Genomic DNA, 22,546 nt, shown 5'->3' with positions numbered 1-22,546 from the left:
CCTTCTGGGCACAAACTCAGATGTTACCTCTGACTCACTGCCACCAGAAGATGTGTCCTCAGCCTCACGGGATTCCCCTTCTGACTTAAAGCGTTTTCGAATCCTTTCCATTACACTCACAGGAGAACTAGGCTCACTTTTGGCCTCTCTTTTCACAACCTGTGGAGAAACTACAGATACCTCCTCCTGTTCCTGACCTTGGTCAGTTCCCTGATCGTCATCATCAGACTCAGTTTCTTCTTCCTCCCCCTCAGAATTTTCCTGTTCTGAATCAGAGAGACACTCTGAGAGAACATCACGCTTGACAGCAGGTTTTGACTTTTTATCCTGCTCATAGAACTCAGCGTGCTTGCTGATCAGTAACTTACTCTGATCACCTGATGGAAATGCAAACCTCCATGCACTCGCTGTTGGCTCATACCCACAGAAGATCATTTTCCGGAACTTGGATCCATCTGGCCCCTGCAAAGCAGCAGGTACTGACACAGATGCACGTGACCCGAACATACGCAAAAAATGAATCTGGGGTTTCCTGCCATGCAACAGCCCAAACGGTGTGTCCCCTACCATAGAATTGTAGGTGCGATTCCAGGTGAAGCTCACATACTTGATTGCCTCCAACCAAAACCTTGGAGGTAACCCAGAATCTTTCAGCAACACCTGTGCAGTTTTAACCAGAGCCTGACACTTCAGCCCTGCCACCCCCCACTGATTGGGTGAAGTCACTGTGTGACGTATCCCTTTCTTGCGAAAGTACTTCTGCAAAGCAGAACCTGTAAACTCAGCTCCTCTGTCACTTGTGACAGCCTGCACTTTGGTGGAAAACCTTACTTCTACCTCCTCAATCCAATGTTTGATCAGCTGTGCTGCATCATCCTTGGATTTGAGACCGTGTGTCCAGGAATTCTGTGTAAAATCCTCCTGCATCGTAAGCAGAAACCTTGACCCTCCCAGACTTGGTTCCTTTACAGGACCCCACAAATCTATGTGAATTTGTTCAAAAGGCCTAGTGGTTATCCTCTCAACCTTTGGATAACTGCATCCTTTTACCTTTGCCAGCTTGCAAGTTTCACAACTTACAGCATGTCCACATTCTGAAATCCTACACCCTTTAGAAACTTCTGGCAGCACCTGTAGTTCTTCTAGAGAACTATGAGCTGTTCGTGTATGCCAAGCATGTACACATGAATCATGATTGGGAATTGTAGCACACAGTGCTTGTGCTTTTTCAACCTTCCCATCACCCTCCAGAGACGTTTTAAGAATGAAGAGATCATTCTGCCCTTTTTTAACCTTGGCCAGCATCCTCCCTCCTTTGGAGATCGTGCACACATCATCCTGAAAACAAACCGTAAATCCCTTTTTCAGTAAATAAGGCACAGATAAAAGACAGTGGTGCATCCCAGGAACGGTACAACACTCCAACGTTTCCTGTAAAACAGCAAAATTCAAATTTACAGCATTAGTTATATTTCTTTTCTGTCCATTCGCAAACAGTACAGTTTTCCCGGCAGGAATTGCCGTGCAGTGCCACCTCTCGACAGCAGGTGTCTCTGGAATCAAATTGCGATTAGCTGCAGAGTCAATAACAAAATTTAGCTCTGTGCTTGTGTCACAGCTGTCTTCAGACAAAGCCAGACTAGCTGTTATCTGATACGTCTCCTCACGTTGTTTTCCACGTACTTCTCTTGCGTTCCCACGCTGGCCTTCTCTCCCAGACTTCTTCCCATGGAAACCCGACTGATTTCCATGATAGGTGTCCTTGAAGCCTTCCTGTCCAGCTGCCCTCGCTTTCTGTGGGCAGTCTCTTTTCAAATGACTGTGAGATCCACACACGTAGCACCGACGAGTGGAAAAAGCCTGAACAAAGCTCTCATCTGGCCTGGCCCCCCCCCTTTTTCCCGGTGGAGCTCCCTGCGCCAGACTTGCTCTCCCTGAGACGCCTCTCCTGTTCGTCAGCCAAGCGTCCTGTGACGTACGCCAAAGTCAGATCCTGCGGACTCATAGACTCCAAAGTTAGACATAAATTGTCATAACTTTTGTCCAGAGAGCTTAGCAAAATATAAACCTTCAATTCATCTGTAAAGTTCACCTGCAACAGCCGCAGTTCATTAAACACAGAGAGCATCTCTGTAACATGCTGTCTTATGTCCCCACCTGGACGCAGCTTCATTTCAAACAAACGCCTGGTGGTGTGGATTTTAGCACCAGCCGTGGTCCTGTGGTGCACTCTTTCAAGAGCAGCATAAGCGTCATGCGCAGTGTCCAAACCCTCCACATGGGGCAACTCTGAACCCTCCAAACTGAGCACTATAGCTCCCAGGGCTTTCTGGTTTCTCCTCTGCGAAGCATGCGCATCTGCAATTACTGCTGCTGCAGCTCCAGCGGCTGGTTGCGGCAGTGGAGGCCTTAAGACCGCGTCCCACAGACCCTTAGCTACCAGCCAGGCCTTCAGCTTTCTGCTCCATTCCGCCCAATTCTGGCCGTTTAACTTTTCAAAAGGCACGGAGAATGAATCATGGCCGTCCGCCATCTCCTTCCGTTCTCCCAAGGGGGCCCCAAGCTGTACTTACAAAAACACCAGCTCCTCTGGCTTCTGTCCCTGGAGAAACTACGCCTTGCTGTTCTTAGCTCTCAGCAACACAGGCACTCTCTGCGTCTTTCAGCTTGCCTGTTTGCTTCTGCCTCCGCCTCCTGCCGTCTCTGCTCGACACCGCAGATTTCACAGCTCCCGGCAGACTCCCGTGACAGGTTTACGATCGATGATTAAGGTTAACCATAACCTATGGCAGTTTGTTATCAGCCGTGACTCCCGCTAATTGATTTACGAACCTCGATTAGCGATTTATGGCCGCCCGGCACACTTCCGCTCAGGCTCTGCTTCACGGCTCAGCAGAGTTTCGCACAGCGGTGTAAAACTGTCACGCACCTTGACTCAGCTTCCAGACAAACACACAGAGTCCAGTTTATCTATTTACAGCTTTTATTCCAACATTTCTCAGGAATTTCCAGGACTATTTGCAGCCATGACAAAAACTGCATCCTTCCCCCACAAGGTACAGAGTGGGACTGGCATACTCTGCCCAAGCTCCTCCCAAGCTTCCAAAATTGACGTCAGAATGGTGTGGCATCATGGGAAGAACTTAACCCGTTAAGTTCCAACTCCAACAGTATAGTGGCTAGAATTCTGGACTAGGAGGACCAGGGAGATCCGAGTGCAAATCCCCACTCAGTCATGAAGTGCACTGTTTGATGTTGGGTCCAGTCACTCTCATCCTAGCCTGCCTAACAGGTTTGTTGTGAGGGGAAAAACAGGGGGAAAGGCAAGCCGTAAATGCCACCTTGAACTGCTTGGATGAAAAGTGGGCTATGAATGTAATAAAAAGCATCCCCAAATAATGATCATGGAAGGTACCCCGGGGGTCATCTAGTCCAACCCCCTGCAATGCAGGAATATGCAGCTGTACCTTATGGGAATCGGGCCTGCAACCTTGGTGCTATCTGCAGCTCCCTCTAACCAGCTGAGCTGCAATGAGATTTGAGGGAGAATGGGAAGGCGGGTGGGAAGAGAAGTTAAGCTGTTCAGGAAGGGGTTGAATTCCATGGGGATGCTGGCCGTGTGGGGGACCCCAAGCCCTCGCCCCAGAAGATTACAAAAAAGAAGCAGACGAAATCCTACTTACAGATTCACGATGCTGGCCTTCTCTTCAGGTGAAATCCCCTCCTGTTTAAACTCAACTGCTTTAAAATGGTCACACAACACTAACTCTGAACCTTGCGTCTAACCCTATTGCTACTCCTCTCTGTCTAAAATATACAGGAAAATATGTGCACAAAATATACAAATGAAAATGAAATGATAAAGTGAAAGCATTTGTTGAAATACAGTAGAGAACTCACGCCTCCCGAGTTGAGGGAGGCCTTGCTTTGCATGCAGGAGATCCCAGGTTCAGTCCAGGATCTCCACCAGACAGGGTTGGGACTGTCCCCTGTTTGAAAACCCTGCAGCGCTGCTGCCAGTCAGTGTAGGCAGTGCTAGGCTAGATTGACTCTGTCAAGTGCAACTTCCTATGAATGCTCCTCTTATACGATTTCTCGAAACACAAGCAAGCTACCTTATCAACGAGTTGTGAGAGTTCATTCATGACTTTTAACAAACAGCAGAAACCATTTTATTATTTCTATGAGAGTACAGAAATCCTGAATATGAAAGGAAGGAAACTTCCTGCCTCTGCAATAAAGGCAGCTGCACTGCTAGGTGAGCTGTCCCAATGTCAACTGAAACAGACCCTCCAAAGATTCAAAGGTGAAAAGGGAATTTTGAGCATCTGAGCACAACTGGGCCGTCTTCTGCGTTAACGTGAAGTGCAGGAAGTGATTGCCTTGAGCAGGGGTAGGCAACCGAAGGCCCGGGGGCCGGATGCGGCCCAATCGTCTTCTCAATCCGGCCCACGGAGAGTCCGGGAATCAATGTGTTTTTCCATGAGCAGAATGTGTCCTTTCATTTAAAATGCATCTCTGGGTTCTTGGTGGGGCATAGGAATTCGTTCATTTCCCCCACCCCCAAAAATATAGTCCGGCCCCCCACATGCTGTGAGGGACGGTGGACCAGCCCATGGCTGAAAAAGGTTGCTGACCCCTGGCCTTGAGCCTCCTCAGGACTGGCGCAGAGGCCGTGCATTGCAGGGTGCCAGCCAAGGCCCTTGCCCCAGTACTGATTGCTGATTCTACTGAGTCCATCAGTATATTGTTGTGAAGTGACCTGGCATTTTTAATGAAGTGCAATATAGGCTTGTCTTACATCTTTAACAACAACAGCAACAACACAGTAAATTGCACAGAAGAATTCCATGTTGCCTGTGGGAGCGGCTGGGTAGACCTCTTTGCAGCTGCATGATCCATGCATTTGATCTATAAGCAACTGGTCAATCTTCATAATTGGCTCTGGCTTCGTGTAGGAGATTGAACGCATTCTTCTATTTCTCAGCCCTGTATTCCACCCCCACCCCCCTCCTCCTATACTCAGAGTGAAATGTTTATGAGTCCTGCAGATCTAGTCTCAGACGTCAAACCTCTACCCCAAAGACGGGGGAGCCTGTGACCTTCTAGAGCATACATTTCTTTGGACTGCTATATGCTGAAGTGAACAAATGTTTTGTCTGAAACCCTTGAGAGCTTCTGTGGGCCGCCCTAGAGAACACTGGGCTAGAGGGATCATGGGGATGACTTGTTCCACAACAGCAGATGGCATGCAGAAATCTAAACTGTAGCAAAGGGAGGTAAACTGTCTAGCTAGCTAACTAGCTATGTCTTGCTGAAAGTGCATGCACTCCTCTTAGCCAAAGCCCCAATAACTGCAAGCGTGGAGCCACACAAACACGCCTGATCTCGACACTGTCTTGGGGGAAACTCCCGATGCTGGAAAATTCATGTGCTCAATTTCTGCACATTGAGACAGGAGCCAAAGAAAGCACACGCAGAGTAGGGGGGGGCTCATAAAAAAGGTTTCTTTGGGAGGGGGTGGGTTGAGGTTTGCTCCGATGTGAAAGCTAAAGAGCAGCCTTTCACGGAGAAAGGAGCAGAGTAAGGCGGAAACTACTGGGACCCGTGTTTTCCAGGCACGCTGACGGGAGGGATGAGTCCAGCATTCCATTGTTGGGTCGTATTTTCAGTGACAACTATTTATGACAGAGGTTTACAGAAAATTGATCTAAAACCTCTGCTTGTAAGAGGCTATGGGCATGTGAAGAAGCCCATCATAATCTTTACATGAAATGTATCTTTAGAACACCGGTGGCGTCATGTCCCCATTTGTTGCCTTAGTTTCTCCATCAATGCACCACCCACAATTTGCCATCATATTGGTATCAGGTGTTTTCCAGGCCAGTGAATGTCAGCAACCCCTTCTTCTAAAGCTGCTTCCCCAGTTTCATCCCAAATAGAAAGAAATGCCATTTGGTAGCCCATTGAGAAGCTTTGGGAAGTAATGAAATACATTTCCGAAAGTTATTTATGGATGCACAAGGTCACCACATCTTTGCTTAAGGTGAATGGAAAGGAACATTTCCCCAGGCGGCACACCACTGTCCCCGAATCTCGTCCGCTGCTTGGTCATTTCAACAGATTGTGTGTCTTAGTAAGATTTTGTACATTTCAGAAAGCTTTCCCTTGCCTACTGTCAGGGAACTGCCATCAGTGGCGGAGGGAGAGAGCAAGCTCCAAAGGGATCCCAGAGAGCGTCCCGGGATTGGGAGAGGCAGCCCATCTTCTGGGGAAGGGAATCAGCTTAGCTCCAGTGGAGAAGGGGGGCAGATGGGGGAATCAGAGATGCGGTCACATGACTCCTTGCCGGGGACCAGCGGAGAGAGGAAGAGTCCTCTGCTGCCTACGCCCTCCTTGCGCAGAACGCTTCCGCGCAGGGAGAGTAGGAGGAGACTGGGCATCAAAGAACTTCTTTGCTGGAAGAAGTTTAAGAAATGCCCACTGACGGATTCTGCCAGCGATTGAGACAGCCACGGGTGAGTGGCTGTCTGGACAGGAAAGGTTCACTCAGGGAACCCAGCCAGGTGTTGCCACAGGCTTACGCACGAGCAACCCCTACAACCATTACACCTACAAATGAAGTGCATGATTTTTCAAAAACTTATTAATGCCCCGTGCTTTTACTTCTGGTGTGGTAAAAAATTGCAGAATCTGGCTATCATTTAAAGCAGTGTAAGATGCTGGTTTACGTTTCCCCTCACATTTGGTGACTAGGTAGGGATATGCAGTTTTGTGTTTTGTTTTTTGAAGAGTTCCTAAGGAGTCCTGCTGCTTCCGAGTTTTATTTTGGGGGTTGTTGTTGTTTTTGTTTACAAAAAGGTAATCCAGTTGTAACCTTTTTCTAGGTACAATTCTGTACATTCTGGTACTACCTGTTCACTCATGGTCCCTCCATGATCTGCGTAGCTGCACAGGCAAAGTTGATTGCAAAAGTTCAGTTTGTTTTGCTTTCTTTCCAGCCCTTGTTTTTGCTGCACCACTCATTCCCAGCTGTCCAAGTGTCAAGGTCAAATTGTAAATCCCATGGGAAAGACAATCCAAAAAAAAGTAAACATCCAGACGTAAAAATTCCAAGTCCAATAGCAGTTCTCAGAGACTAATAATTCCACAATCCAGCAGGGGGAGCTCCCCAGAAGTTAGGGAGAAGGATAGGAAATTTCCACCATTAAATTTCCACAGCAAGGAAAAAGAAAAAGAAAAAAAGTTAACTAAAATCCAAAGCAGGGGGAGAACCCTTCACGTTCAGTTTTAACTGCAAAAAATAAAAGTTCTTAACCAAGGTGCATACAACAGTTCCTTTTCACAACTTACAAAGTAGCCCAGTGTAACTTAATAATTTTATATACAGTTACCGCAGTCCGATGTTACTTGTATCCAGACAGACCGAGAGCAGGGTTTGTAATCCACAGGAAAATAGAAAGAGGAATCACAGTCTTTGTTCACTTATAGAACTGTTATAACCTTTCTTTAGCTTTTAACCAGTCAAAGCCGAATTTGCAAAGTAAATTCCAACTTCTTTTAAGCTCCTTTCAGCGCTTCCGCTTTAAAGGGTCTTTGCTCGATACTTTAAACAGAGCCGGAAGACTGACTTCCTTTTTAGCGTCTCCCGCTTTCAGCCAAAATTCGCCAAATTAGGTTCAGATAAACCTCAGATTTCTTACTCACGAGTAAGTTGTTTCAATTCTGTTGTTCAAAGAAGAAAGGTCAGCGCTGATCAGCAGCAGCCGCGCGGCTTCACTTCCGCGGAAAGAGCGATGGATTCACAGCACCGCTACCCCCTCCACGTTCCAAAACCCCTTACGGGGTCTCTTCTGCGTTTCCGAGGTCGCTTCTGGTGCCCGCCGAACCCCACGGCCACGGGCTCACTCTACCCGTGGTTTCTCTTAATGGGTCGTCGCTGTGCCGCAGCGCACGACCCTTTTCCGCGGAGCCCCTCTTCAACAACTGAAGAGGACCGCCATTGCTGAACGCGCCGCCTCCGGAAGTCCCCGGTGAATAGAGTACTTTTTGACAGTTAACTCTGCAAGTGAGATACAAGGTTTCTGGCTGGCTTCTCCTGGCTTTAAAGTAACTGGAAAATAACTGAAATTGAAACTGTTGTCTATTTTGTGAATTGGGGGATTAAAAAAGTTTTTTTTTTTTTTAAGGCAACAACTTTTGACTGTTACTGTGTCCCCCTAGAGGAAGCTTGAAATTGTTACAATAACAACTAGGCCAGGGGAATTTTCCACTTCAAAACAAATTCAGGCCGTGGGACTGACCTTGGGCTTTAACTAGAGTGTTATGGCAGATGGAAAAGAAAAGATAGATTTGCCTCAGGAAAAAACAACGAGGTCTGGCAGATCTTTTCGCCCAGACACTGGGCTGCAGCGAAGAGCATCAACATCAGGCCCCTTTGCATCATCAGGGGCTGCATTTGTACAACCTAAACCTAAAGGAATGGCAACCGAAGATGTTTTAGCTCAGGCTTTAGGCAAAATTAATCAATCTCTGGAAAAAATAAGTAAACAAGTAGCTGAAGCATCAATTAAAATTGATCAAAATACTACAAGTATTAACAATCTGGGACAGAAGGTAAATACTAACACAGAAACTATTGAGAAACTGCTACAGGAATCTACTTTGACCAGAAAGACAGCTGAAGAAGCAAAAGAAATAGCAGTTTCTGTAGAAGAGAAGATACCACCGATACATAGACAACTTGAGGGCCACAGGTCGATATTGTCTATGATTGAATTGAAGGAGAAACAAACGAATTTCAGGATCAGGGCCGTACCTGAACTTGAGAAAGACAATCTGACTCACTTTCTTATGCAGGAATTTGCAGACTTTTGGGACCTAGATTTGGAGAAGGAAGATTTTAAGATAGTGAGTGCTTTCAGGCTTGGAAGAGGAGGGAAGAAGAACAGGGTGAGAGACTGTTTGATCACCCTCTGAACAAAAGAGGAGAGAGACAAAATCTTGAGTCTGCACTTTCAGAAGACCCTGGAAATACATCAGTCAAGAGTGGAGATATTTAAAGACATCCCGAAATATCTTTTGGACCTTAGGTCCAGCTACGGAGATTTGGTTGCCCTGTTGAGAAGCAACAGAATTATCTTTAGGTGGAAATTTCCCCAAGGCCTATCTTTCAGCTTCAAAGGAAGAAAGATAAGAATAAGATCAGTGGACGACAAAGAAAGATTTTTGAAAGACCACAGAGAAGACCTGCAGAAAGAATCTGGAGAAGAGCTAAGAGCACTAGAAAGAGGAATATTAGACATAGCAAAAATACCTTTTGGACTGGACTGCCTAGAGGAGGTGATACCACCGACAGAGCAGGAACAGGCACTTGGCGCAGTTGGAGGAAAAGTAAAGTAACTACATCATGGCTCTGCAACTATTAAGCTGGAATACTAATGGTCTCAACTCCCCCCAGAAAAGGAAAAGAGTTTTTCATTTATTAAAAAAGGAACAATTGGACTTGATTTGTCTACAGGAAACACATGTGATAAGGCTACATAGAAAAGTACTGATCAACAAAAGACTGGGTCAGGAGTTTATCTCATCGGACAAAGTTAAAAAAAGAGGAGTAGTGATTTATGCAAAGGAGAGACTATCACCGAAATTTATCTTTAAAGATGACCAAGGAAGATTTGTGGCAATTGAAATTCAAATACAAGGAGAGAAATTCTTAATAGTGGGAGTTTATGCACCAAACGAGGGGAAATCTGAATTCTTTAAAAAGTTGCATGAGACCTTGATGGACTATTTGGACTATAATGTGATTTTGATGGGAGATATGAACGGAGGCACAAAGACAGGTAGTCACTAAGGATGGTAGACTACCGAAAACCTTTTTTGAGATGACAGACAACTTGGATTTAGTTGATATCTGGAGAACAAAGAATCCCTTGGCTAGAGAGGGAACCTTCTTCTCTGAAGCCAAAATGACATGGACAAGAATTGACCTAATATGGGTAACTAGAGGAATGGCACCAAAGACAAGAAAAGTGGAAATTTGTCCAGAAACCTGCTCCGACCATAATGCTGTGAAGATGGAGATGAAACTAACACCAACTGGCTCTTTCAGATGGAGGATGAATGACACCTTATTTAGAGATGAAGAAGTGATTAAGAAGGCCCCAAAAAACCTTGAGAGACTATTTCGAGATAAATATGAACACCAATGTTGAAAAAAGAGTAATCTGGGACGCAGGCAAAGCTATTATGAGAGGGTTCTTGATACAACAGAATGAAATAAAGAAGAGAATTCAAAATGAGAAGAAGGATAAAATATTGGAGAAAATAAAGGAAAGTGAAAAGAAATTGAGAGCAACACCAAAGTCGCAAGAGATCTTGAGAAATAAAGCTATATCAAGTACAATACATGAAAATGATGAATCAGGAGATAGAATGGAAAATTAAACAAATGAGACAAAAGACATTTGAGTCGGCAAATAAATGTGGGAAATTGTTGGCCTGGCAAATGAAAAAAAAGACAAAAATTAAACACTATTATAAATTTAGAAGTGGAAGGAAAGAACATACAGAACCCAGTCGAGATTAGAAACTGTTTCCAGAGGTATTTTAAACAATTATATACACAAGGGCCACAGAAAGAAATTGATTTAGACCGATTTTTGAAAATAAATGGATTATAAAAAATCTCTCAAGAAAATAAATTAATGCTGAACTATAAAATAACTGAACAGGAGGTAGAAGGTGCCATTCAGAATATGCAATTAGGTAAATCTCCAGGACCGGATGGACTGACTTCTAGATATTACAGATCCTTAAGAGAATGGTTAGTACAACCTTTAAAGGAAGTCTGTAATGAAATAATGGATGGGAAAAGGGCACCAGAGTAGTGGAAGGAAGCGTATATCACACTTATACCGAAAACAGAGACCGAAAAGACGCAGCTCAAGAACTACCGCCCCATATCACTGCTTAATGTGGATTATAAAATTTTTGCAGACATTTTGGCTAAAAGACTAAAAAAAGTGTTAGTGGAAGAGATTCATAAAGATCAAGCAGGCTTTCTCCCGGGTAGACACTTGTCTGATAATATGAGAAACATAATTAATATTTTAGAAAAATTACAAGTGAATATTAATATCAAGGCCGTTTTGATATTTGTGGACACGGAGAAAGCTTTTGACAATATTTCTTGGAGTTTTATGAAGAAGAATCTACAGGGGATGGGGGTAGGCCAAGGTTTAGAAAACGGTATAAGTGCAATTTATTCAGAACAAAAGGCTAAATTAATTGTTAATAGCGTGGTGACGGAGGAATTTAAGATAGAAAAAGGGACACGACAAGGTTGCCCAATCTCCCCACTGCTTTTTATATCGGTCCTGGAGGTTTTGCTGAATATGATTAGAAGGGACCAATTGGTTAAAGGTATACAAGTCGGAGCTAAACAGTACAAATTGAGAGCATTTGCAGATGACTTAGTATTGACATTACAGGAGCCAGAATCTAGTATCAAAAGAGTTTTAGAACTGATTCAAGAATTTGGTCAGGTTGCAGGATTTAAACTGAATAAGTTAAAAACAAAGGTCTTAGAGAAAAATTTAACAGTGATTGAGAGAGAGAGGTTTCAGAATGAGACAGGATTAGTACTGGTTAAGAAAGTGAAATACCTGGGGATTAACATGACAGCCAAAAATGGGAATCTATTTAAAGACAATTATGAAAAATGCTGGACTGAAGTGAAAATAGATTTAGAAATCTGGTTGTCAGGAAACTGACATCAGAGCAACCGGCGAAGGAGAGGCTCTCAGATTCTGCAGGGGAAGGAACAAGCACAAGGGGGAGACGCAGCTTGATGGAGGGGGAAGGAAATCAGAGTAACACCAAGGAGCCAGGAGAGCAAATGGGAGAAGAGGTGGAAGGGCTCCGGGATTCTTCCTTGGAAGTCAGTGAGGAGAGCCCTGGTCATCCACTACCCACGCCCTCCTTGCGCAGGAGACTCCCGCGCAATGAGAGGCGGAGACGATTGGGAGTCAAACAACTCTTATGCTGGCAACGGTTTAAGAAGCACCCACAGACAGACTCTGCGAGCGACTGAGGCAGCCACGCTGAGATGGGCTGTGCAGTCAGGACGGTTTAACCCAGGCAGCCAAGCTCCCAAAGGGGACAGTTTACGCACGAGTAACTCCCAACCATTACAGCAATCTGTCTGTCACCGAAAGTTGCTCGTGTGCAACAAGTAGGCGGCATCATGAGTAAGACTGGAGAAGTCAGAGCCACGGAGGGGGCTGCTGGAGGACAATCGCTGGAGGAGAGAAACCGCGACTTGGAACAGCACATAGCCCTCTTGACAGCGAGGCTGGACGAACGACGGTCTCAGGATGCCCAGGGGAGGCCCACCCCCATAGCAAGGAAGGTACCGGGACTGGTGCATAAGTTTGGGGGGAGACCTCAAGATTATGGGGCGTTTAGAACAGAAATAGAATACGCCTTGAAACTGCAACAGAGCGATTTTGAAGATGATGCATCGCGGGTTGCTTACGTTGTGGGGCACCTGCAGGATGGGGCTAGAGAGTGGATCAGGCTCCTTATGGCGAGGCAAAATGCTGCCATGCAGGACCTGGGGAAATTTTTCCAGGCAATGGATGCAATGTTTTGCACTGATGTGCAGCAAAGTGTGACAAAACGGGAACTGATGAACTGTAAGCAGGGAGACCAGTCAGTTAGAGACTACTGGTCACGTTTTGCAATGATAGTTCACCGTCTCGGGTGGCAGCTGGACTCTGAACCCATACAAATGTTGTTTGAGGAGGGGTTGTCACCAACGGTCAAGGATGAGCTTTCGCGCGCACCCCGCCCACAGTCCATGGATGAGCTGACCAAAGCAGCACTTGCGATTGGTGTACGGCAGGAAGCGCGGGCACAGGAGAGGCGGGAAAGGAGAGAGCAGCATTGCCATGACTACCGCATTCCTGAAATACCAAGGCAGCTTTCCCCGCCGGAGGAGCCAATGGAAATAGGTGGCGCGCGCGCCCAGGAGGTTTCAAACTCCAGCGAAGGTCGCAAGAGGGAGGGAAAGGACGTTAAAACGACCAAGAAATGTTTCCTCTGCCAGCGGCCAGGACATTTTGCCAGAGTCTGCCCGCAGAGAAAGGCTTGGCAAGGAATGGTGGGGGCCGTGGGAGGCGAGGAGGAAAAGCAACAGACACAGGAGCAGGGAAACGGGAACGCTTGGCTGCCACTCAGCGGGCACAGCAGCCAGGCCAGCAACCAGTAAAAGTGCCCAAACCAGATTCCCCAAAGGCAGCTATAGCCATTGAGGTGGTGCTAGAACTCCTGAATGGGCACCCAGTCAAGGTTCAGGCGATACTGGACTCAGGGAGCTCCTGCAATTTCTTCAGCAGGGACTTTGCATTAGAGCATCAGCTTCACTTGCTACCTTTGGATTTTCCCTTGCAAGTAACCACCATTGATGGGAGGGAGCTTATCGGAGGGGAAGTGACCCACCAGACCCCACCAATGAGAATAATATTAGGTATGAGCTGGCTAGCACAACATGATCCCGTGGTGGCGTGGCATCAGCGGACAGTCAGCTTTGGGTCAGCCTACTGCCTGGAGCACTGCCTAGGAGGGGAAACACCCAGGATGAGTGTCGCCCGAGTGGCAGGAATGGCAGTAGGACGGAAGGGGGAGGTGCCACTGTCAGTATCTCAGCTCACAGTCAGAGGTAAACTGGCCTCCCCCGGGCAACTGAGTGAGATACTTGATGACCTCTCCGCTGCGTCTCCCGGCAGGCAAGGTCATAAACCGGCGATTCTCCTCATTAGATTTGAAGAGAACACACCCTCTGCTTCTATCTGCTTCTCTCCCTCCCTGCATTCCTCCCCAGGGAGGGGAAATGAGACAGACAGGAGTCCTATTTACATGTTTTATTCCTGTCATTCAGCAGTACATAGAAACGTGACTGCACCCTTCAGACTCCATCAGAAGTGTCACAACTCCGCCCCTGTACTTCCAGCACAGGTCATATAACACTCTGAGCTAACATCCGGTGCTCAGTACAGAGAATAGTCTCCTCCTTTTCTCCAACAATACAGTTGCAAACCACAACATCCTGTTTTGCATTCCAGCCATCTGGAGCTGGCTTTTGCCTTGCTGCTTTTATCCAACAGCCACCACAATATGCTGATCTGAAGGAGGTCTTCAGTGAGAAGGAGGCAGATAGGCTACCACCCCACAGGCCCTTTGACTGCCAAATTAATTTGCTCCTGGGTGCACAGCTGCCGGTGGGTAAGCTGTATGCCATGTCAGACAGGGAGATGAAGGAGTTACGGGAGTTTATTGACAAGAACCTAAAGAGGGGATTCATAAGAGAGTCGAAAGCAGTGGGGGGGCAGTCCGGTGTTTTTTGTGGACAAAAAAGACACGGACAAACCCAGGCTTGTATTGGACTTTAGGGCCATAAATTCGGTGTCGGAACCAGCGACTTTCCCAATGCCCAGAATTGATGACATTTTGACGAGGGTGAGGAAGGGAAAGATTTTTACCAAACTAGACCTCAGGGGGGCTTACAACCTGATCAGGATGAGGGAGGGGGATGAATGGAAGGCCACCATGTTCACCCCCCTAGGGGCCTTTGAATATTTAGTTATGCCTTTTGGATTACAATCAGGCTCCGCCTGTTTTCAAGGGTTCATGCACCATGTGTTGGGGTCTCTGCTGTACAAGAACTGTGTGGCCTTCCTGGACGACGTCCTGATTTATTCGGAAAGCGAGGAGCAACATGTACGAGATGTCGGGGAAGTGCTACAACGATTGCAGAAACACCAGTTGTGGGTCAAGCTAGAGAAATGTCAGTTTCATGCCAGAGAAGTGGAATTTCTGGGGTGCAAGTTGTCTGACAAGGGCTTAGCGATGGACCCAAGCAAGGTGCAGCCAGTGTTGGAATGGAAGCCCCCAAGGACACGGAAGGACGTACAAAGGTTCCTAGGTTTCAGCAACTTCTATAGGAAGTTCATAAAGAACTTTGCTCACTTGACCGCACCCATCACGGACTGTCTCAGTAGCAAAAAGAAGTTTGTGTGGACGGAGGAAGCTCAGCAGTCCTTTGAAAGATTGAAGAAGGCGTTCGCGTCGGAAGAGGCACTATTACACGTAGACTTGGAGAAACCCTTAGGCTAGAGACCGACGCATCTGACAGAGCCATAGGGGCGGTCCTTTTGCAGCCCGGGCGGAGCAAACAGGAATGGAAACCGTGTGCCTTTTTCTCGAGGAAGCTGAGCAAGTCAGAGCAAAACTATACTGTGTATGACCAAGAACTGCTCACGATCTACGCTGCCTTTTGTCGTTGGCGTCATCTACTGATAGGGGCGCAGCACAAAATCCAGGTTTGTACAGATCACAAGAACTTGGAATACTGGAGGACTGCACGAGTGCTCAACCAGAGACAGATTCGCTGGGCGCAGGAATTCTCCAAGTTTTCTTTTGAAATCCAGTATGTGCCCGGAGAGGAAAACGTGAGAGCAGACGCTCTCTCGCGGAAGCCAGAGTACTTCGAAGGAGAGGGGCCACCGGAGACACGACACATCATACCTGAGGACTGATGGGTGTGTGGGGAAACTCTAGTGGGCAAAAGAGAACTGGCAGGGCTTACTAGGAACGATGAATTCGCACGAACTAAAATCAGGGAGCTCCGAGATGGGAGAGAGGCACCAGAAGGGTTTGAGGAAAAGGAAGGGGTGTTGTACTATAGGGGGGGCATGTATGTACCGGGGGAAGCTCTAAGAGAAAGGGTACTCAAACAACTCCACGACAACCCCACAGCGGGGCACTTTGGACAGCACAAAACGATGATGTTGGTCACCAGACAGTTCTGGTGGCTACGGGTGAGGGAGGATGTACGGGAATATGTGCGAGGGTGCGACCGCTGCCAAAGGGCTAAAGGGGAGCGAACGGTACCAGCAGGTTTACTGGAACCCTTACCCACACCGAGCAAACCCTGGGAGGTGGTGTCCATTGATTTTATGACAGATTTGCCCAAATCACGGGGGAAAACCGTGGTCATGGTAGTAGTCGACTTACTGACCAAAATGTGCCATTTTATAGCCTGCTCACATGCGGTGACGGCCGAAGAGACGGCACGATTGTTCGCAGAGCACATTTTCAGGCTGCATGGCGCCCCCTTGAGGGTTATCTCCGACCGCGGAAAACAATTTACTTCCCGGTTCTGGAGGAAGCTCATGAGCTTGCTGCAAGTAGAGGTGGGGTTCTCGACATCAAGGCACCCAGAGACCAATGGGCAAGCGGAAAGGGCAAACAGTATACTTCAACAATACTTACGCTGCTACGTCAGCGAGAGGCAGAATGATTGGGTAGAGAAACTAGCGCTGGCGGAATTTGCGTACAATAACGCTGAACACGTGTCGACGGGAATGAGTCTGTTTATGGCCAATTATGGGTGCCATCCCAGAGCTTTCCCGGGGAGTGAGGAGCAAAACTGGAGTGTACCCGCGGCGGAGCAGTTCGTGGAAGAAATGGAGGCCCTACACCAGCAACTCAAGATGAACTTAGAGAGGGCTAAGGCGACTTACAAGAAGCAAGCAGACAAGCACCGCAGGGAAGGGGAAACCATACGGGTGGGGGACCGGGTGTGGCTGTCCACTCAAGGGTTACCATTTAAGGGAGGGTGTAAGAAGTTGCAGCCCCGACGGCTGGGGCCATTTGAGGTAACACAACAGGTAAACCCCGTAGCATTCAAGCTCAAGTTGCCCGACAGTATGAAGATACACCCTGTGTTCCACAGGTCCTTGCTCTCACCACACAGGGAGGGGCGGGAATTCCAGGGGCGGGAGATAGGAGTCATCCCACAACCGCAGGTAGAAGAAAGGGAACACCAGAGCTCGGCCACGGAAATAATTGATTCGAGGTGGCGAGGGCGTCAGGTGGAGTACTTGGTGGCTTGGGAAGGAGAGCCCAGGTCAGAAAACACGTGGGTCCCCACGGAAGCCGTCGATGACAGGTATATGGTGGAAGTATTCCATCGCCGGTTCCCAGACAAGCCCAAACCCTTGGAGAGATTCTGGGAGGAATAATTTGGAACCACAGATGACGAAGAGAGTTTTGAGGGGTTTTCAGAATCCGAGGAAGAATCGGACTGGGAAGGTCACCCAGTGGGTGGGAACCAAGGCAGGTGGACAGAGGTTTTCGAATCCACTGAGGAGGGTGACGATTCCTTCAGGGGTTTCCCCGTCTCGTCGGCCGAGGAAGAGAGAGAAATCGATTCCAGAGGTCGAGCGGGGGTTGGGGGGTCCTGGAGGGGAGGTGGATGTCAGGAAACTGACATCAGAGCAACCGGTGAAGGAGAGGCTTTCGGATTCTGCAGGGGAAGGAACAAGCACAAGGGGGAGACGCAGCTTGATGGAGGGGGAAGGAAATCAGAGTAACACCAAGGAGCCAGGAGAGCAAATGGGAGAAGAGGTGGAAGGGCTCCGGGATTCTTCCTTGGAAGTCAGTGAGGAGAGCCCTGGTCATCCACTACCCACGCCCTCCTTGCGCAGGAGACTCCCGCGCAATGAGAGGCAGAGACGATTGGGAGTCAAACAACTCTTATGCTGGCAACGGTTTAAGAAACGCCCACAGACAGACTCTGCGAGCGACTGAGGCAGCCACGCTGAGATGGGCTGTGCAGTCAGGACGGTTTAACCCAGGCAGCCAAGCTCCCAAAGGGGACAGTTTACGCACAAGTAACTCCAAACCATTACAGCGGCCAAATTTGAAGCTTTCACTGTTAGGCCGTATTGCTGCGATAAAAATGAATGTATTGCCTAGAATGTTGTTTCTGTTTCAAACATTGCAAATTTTGGATAAAATGGATTGCTTCAAGAAGTGGCAGAGAGATATTTCTAGATTTGTCTGGCAGGGCAAGAAGCCTAGAATAAAATTTAAAATACTAACGGATGCAAAGAAAAGAGGTGGATTTGCCCTGCCAGACCTTAAACTTTATTATGAATCAGCAGCTTTTTGCTGGCTGAAAGATTGGCTGCTTCTTGAAAACACAGACATTTTGGATTTAGAAGGTTTTAATAATGTATTTGGATGGCATGCATACTTGTGGTATGATAAGGTCAAAGCACATAAAGCATTTCAAAATCATATTGTCAGGAAAGCAGTGTTTAATGTCTGGATAAGATATAAGGACCTACTTGAAAATAAAACCCCAAGGTGGCTGTCACCGATGGAAGCGAAGGCTCAGAAAAAGCTCAATATGGAGGCCAAATGGCCGAAATATTGGGAAATATTGGAACAAGAGGGAGACAGATTGAAATTGCAGAGTTTTGAAAAACTAAAAAATAAAGTGCGAGATTGGCTTCATTATTATCAGATAACGGAGGCATATAATTTGGACAAGAAAATTGGCTTCCAGGTGGAAAAATCAAAATTGGAAACAGAATTGTTAGAACCCAAAACCAAGATTTTGTCAAAGATGTATAACTTGCTGTTGAAATGGAATACTCAGGATGAAACGGTGAAATCTGCTATGATTAAGTGGGCACAAGATGTTGGACATAATATAATGATGGCTGACTGGGAACAGTTATGGACCACAGGTATGAAGTTTACGGCATGTAATGCCTTAAGAGAGAATATTATGAAAATGATATACAGGTGGTACATGACCCCAGTCACGGTTGCAAAAATCTATCATTTGCCCGATAATAAATGTTGGAAATGTAAAGAAATTGAAGGTACATTCTTTCACCTTTGGTGGACGTGCCCAAGGATTAAGGCTTTCTGGGAGATGATCTATAATGAAATGAAAAAGGTATTCAAATATACCTTCTTGAAGAAACCAGAGGCCTTTCTCCTGGGCATAGTTGGCCAATTGGTGCCAAAGAAGGATAGAACTTTCTTTATGTATGCTGCAACAGCAGCAAGAATACTTATTGCAAAGTATTGGAAGACACAAGATTTACCCACTCTGGAAGAATGGCAGATGAAGGTGATGGACTACATGGAACTGGCGGAAATGACTGGCAGAATCCGAGACCAGGGAGAAGAGTCGGTGGAAGAAGATTGGAAGAAATTCAAAGATTATTTACAGAAATACTGCAAAATTAATGAATGTTAGAATGATGTTGGATTGAAGTTAAGTGGTTTTTAGCAGCAATGTTAAAAGGAATATGTAAAAATGGATTGTTAACAGGTGATAATTTAAAGTTATTATATTTTAAGATAAGAGATTAAGATGAAATCAAAGAGGGAAAGGATTTGCTGAACTAACTAATTTGAACTGGAATACAAAAAGGGAGGTGTGAGGAGGTCGGGGAAACAAGCAAATGAAAGATAAGACATGGAAAGACTAATCTGTTTTTTAATTGTTTTTATCTTGTATTTTCATTTTGTATTTTTTTCCTTTCTTTTTCCTTTCTTTTTTTCTTTGCTTATTTTTGTAATATGTTGAAACTTTAATAAATATCTTAACAAACTTCAGGGTTTGTAGATGGTTGTAAAGGTTGCTGAAAGGTTTCCAGTTCACTAGTTGGAAACAGCTTCCAGGCTAGGCAGGACCAAGGTTGATTTGTAACTGTTCCTGTCTGCCTGCTTGCCATCGTGCATATTTGTAAACCATTTCTGCCAAAATATATACATCTGCAATAGTAGTTTCTGGAAGCAGACCCTGCAAGAGTGCACACTCCATGAAGTCCATATGAAGAGTGTTACGGAATGGAGGGGGGGGCATATGAACGAAGTCTTACTCCCGAGTAAGAGACGTAGAGCCCGAGGCGATGACCTCAAGGGAACCCTGCCACACTAGGACTCCCCTCGCCCCGTCACAACGTTGCACCAAGCACCGCACAAAAGTCCAAAACCCCGAGAAGAAAGCGCCATTTCTGACCCCGTATCCCGATGCTATACACAATCGATGTATTTGATGAATGAACAATGTATTTGCATGAGGATGCGCTCTAGCCAATCAGATGGCATTGAATGTAGCCCTTCAGCCAATCGCAGCAATGCCATGGCTCTGCAGAGGAAGCTCAGCTCCAGCTGTTTTGCACGCTCCACTGAGCGCTGACAAGGTGATGACAGCTCCCGCTGCGAGAACAATGGACTGAGTCAATCGAAACCTTGTTACCCTGTTAATCCAATCAAAACTAGATGTTGTTTAGTCGTGTCCGACTCTGCGTGACCCCCTGGACCAGAGCACGCCAGGCCCTCCTGTCTTCCACTGCCTCCCGCACTTTGCTGAAACTCATGCTGGTAGCTTCAAGAACATTGTCCCACCATCTCGTCCTCTGTCGTCCTCTTCTTCTTGCGCCCTCCATCTTTCCCAACATCAGGGTCTTTTCCAGGGAGTCTTCTCTTCTCATGAGGTGGCCAAAGTATTGGAGTCTCAGCTTCAGGATCTGTCCTTCCAGTGAGCACTCAGAGCTGATTTTCTTCAGCATGGAGAGGTTTGATCTTCTTGCAGTCCACGGGACTCTCAAGAGTCTCCTCCAGCACCAGAATTCAAAAGCATCAATTCTTCGGCGATCAGCCTTCTTTATGGTCCAGCTAGATACAATGTAGCAATGTCAGGCCAGGCCACTTCCGAAAAGAACCGTCTGTATTTAAAAAGCTTAAAAACACTTGGAAAATCATAGAAAACCACCGGTTTCACCGATTCTCTTCAATCCACTGCCAGTCTGCATCGTTGGCCAAGGACTTGGGAACCCCTCGGTCCCCGCCAGAATTCCCCAAACGGGAGGTCACCTACTCACAGGAAGGTACTTTACCCGTAGGTGACAATCGCTGGGCAAAAGCTCTCCTCCGGACTTACCCAGGCGGCAGACTATGCAAACCAAAGTTCTATTGTCCTCTTGCAGTAGGTGATTAGAATGTACTTGGGTGTCGAGACCCCGCAGCCACCCCGCCGTTGGAAATGACTCACACAAGGACACGGATATTAGGTTTATGTTACTGGGCAAATTTTGGCCACAACTTTATTGAAATTAAAGAATGTGAGCGGTATTGGCTTAGGCATTGATTGGACCTGACTATATCTGACTCCTGCCCATTGTGCAGGAAGTCCCAGTAAGGGTAAGCCACCGGTAGGGGGAGCCCTGTCGATGCGAACCAACTCAAGCTCCCCCTGGTGCTCCCGTCGGGGTCGTGTCAAGGCCTTAGCCCCCCCAGCCGGGCTTCAGACTAGATCAACACACCCGGATTACTTTAGCGGAATACCCTTAAGCAGGGGTCTGCAACCTTTAAGACAAAAAGAGCCACTTGGACCCGTTTCCGAAGAAAAACAACAACTGGGAGCCGCAAAAACATTGCAACATTTAAAACAAATATAACACTGCATATATTGTTTCTTGCCTTAATGCTATATATACAGGATCGTGCAGTCAGCTGTCAATCTCAAGAAAAAAGGACAAATTAATAGCTAATTAAAATATTTAATTTACAACCAGGTAACCAGATTAATGGGACTTTTGCTCCTGAACCTCAGTGCTCAGTGTCTGCACATCAGGGCTGTAAGACGTCACCTTCATTTTCACACAGGCTTGCAAGCTGTCATCTGTGAAGCGTGATCGATGTTTGTTTTTAATATAGTTCATGTTGGAGAAGACCTGCTCACATACATATGTGGAACCGAAGATCGACAGGACTCCAAATGCATACTTTTTCATGTTTATATAAGTGTTGGGGATGGCATTCCATGTTTCGAATACAAGTTTGTCCTGTTTGGGAAGGTTTTCAATATCACTCCATTTATGATTCTGAGCCAGAATGGCCTTCTGACGGGCAACATCCTCAAGAGTAGCGGTCAAGCATTTGAACTTGGACATCCATATATCTTTGTCGGCTATATCGGCCAGTTCCAGCTCAAGATCAGGTTGACTTACACCTGGAAATGCAGTCATATTCAATAGGGATGGATCGATCGCCAGGGGAGTGACAGGGAAGGATAATGTGTTTTTTTCCTCTCTGAACCCACAGAATCGTTTCCCAAACGAGCTTTGCATTGCGGTGATTGCAGATTTGAAATATTCCAAATTTATCGTATCATGACTTTGTTTGAACTCTCTCAAAGAGGGAAAGTGAGACAGTGTACCTCTCTGGAAATCTTTGACAAACACTGTCAACCTGCGCTCAAATGCCAAAACCTCCTCCAGCATGTGCAGGGCTGTGCCTCCTTTCCCCTGAAGGGTTGTATTTAGCGTGTTTAGATGGGCTGTCATGTCTACCATAAAATGTAATTTTTCCAGCCACTCTGGCTGTTCCAGCTCAGCAAAGGTAAGCTCTTTGCTGGCCAGGAAGGTTTTTACTTCTTCCAAACATGTGACAAAGCGTTTTAGCACCTCGCCTCTGGACAACCACTGGACCTTGTTGTGGAGCAGGAGGTCCGAATATGTGCTTTCCACCTCATCCAATAGCAAACGAAACTGGCGGTGGTTTAAACCCTTTGCCATTATCTTATTAACAATCTGAATGACCACATCCATCACTTTTGTGCATTCGGGGGGAAATGTTTGAGCACACAATGCCTCTTGGTGCAGGATGC

The 22,546-nt window shown here is 46.6% G+C and overlaps 1 long non-coding RNA gene across 1 annotated transcript in view; it reads left to right on the top strand.

Moving 5' to 3' along the window:
* LOC310697728 overlaps nt 1-22,546 on the top strand; it is a 984,178-nt gene that overhangs the window by 834,790 nt on the left and 126,842 nt on the right. The window contains exon 4 of the long non-coding RNA XR_014521169.1: nt 13,706-13,912. This is a non-coding gene — a long non-coding RNA (uncharacterized lncRNA). The remainder of the gene's footprint in view (nt 1-13,705; nt 13,913-22,546) is intronic.

This window comes from Podarcis liolepis (genome assembly GCF_965112155.1).
Source record: "Podarcis liolepis genome assembly, chromosome: W".
Lineage (NCBI taxonomy): Eukaryota > Metazoa > Chordata > Lepidosauria > Squamata > Lacertidae > Podarcis > Podarcis liolepis.
The sequence above is the reverse complement of the archived record's forward strand: the minus strand, read 5'-3'. Positions and strand labels throughout refer to the sequence as shown.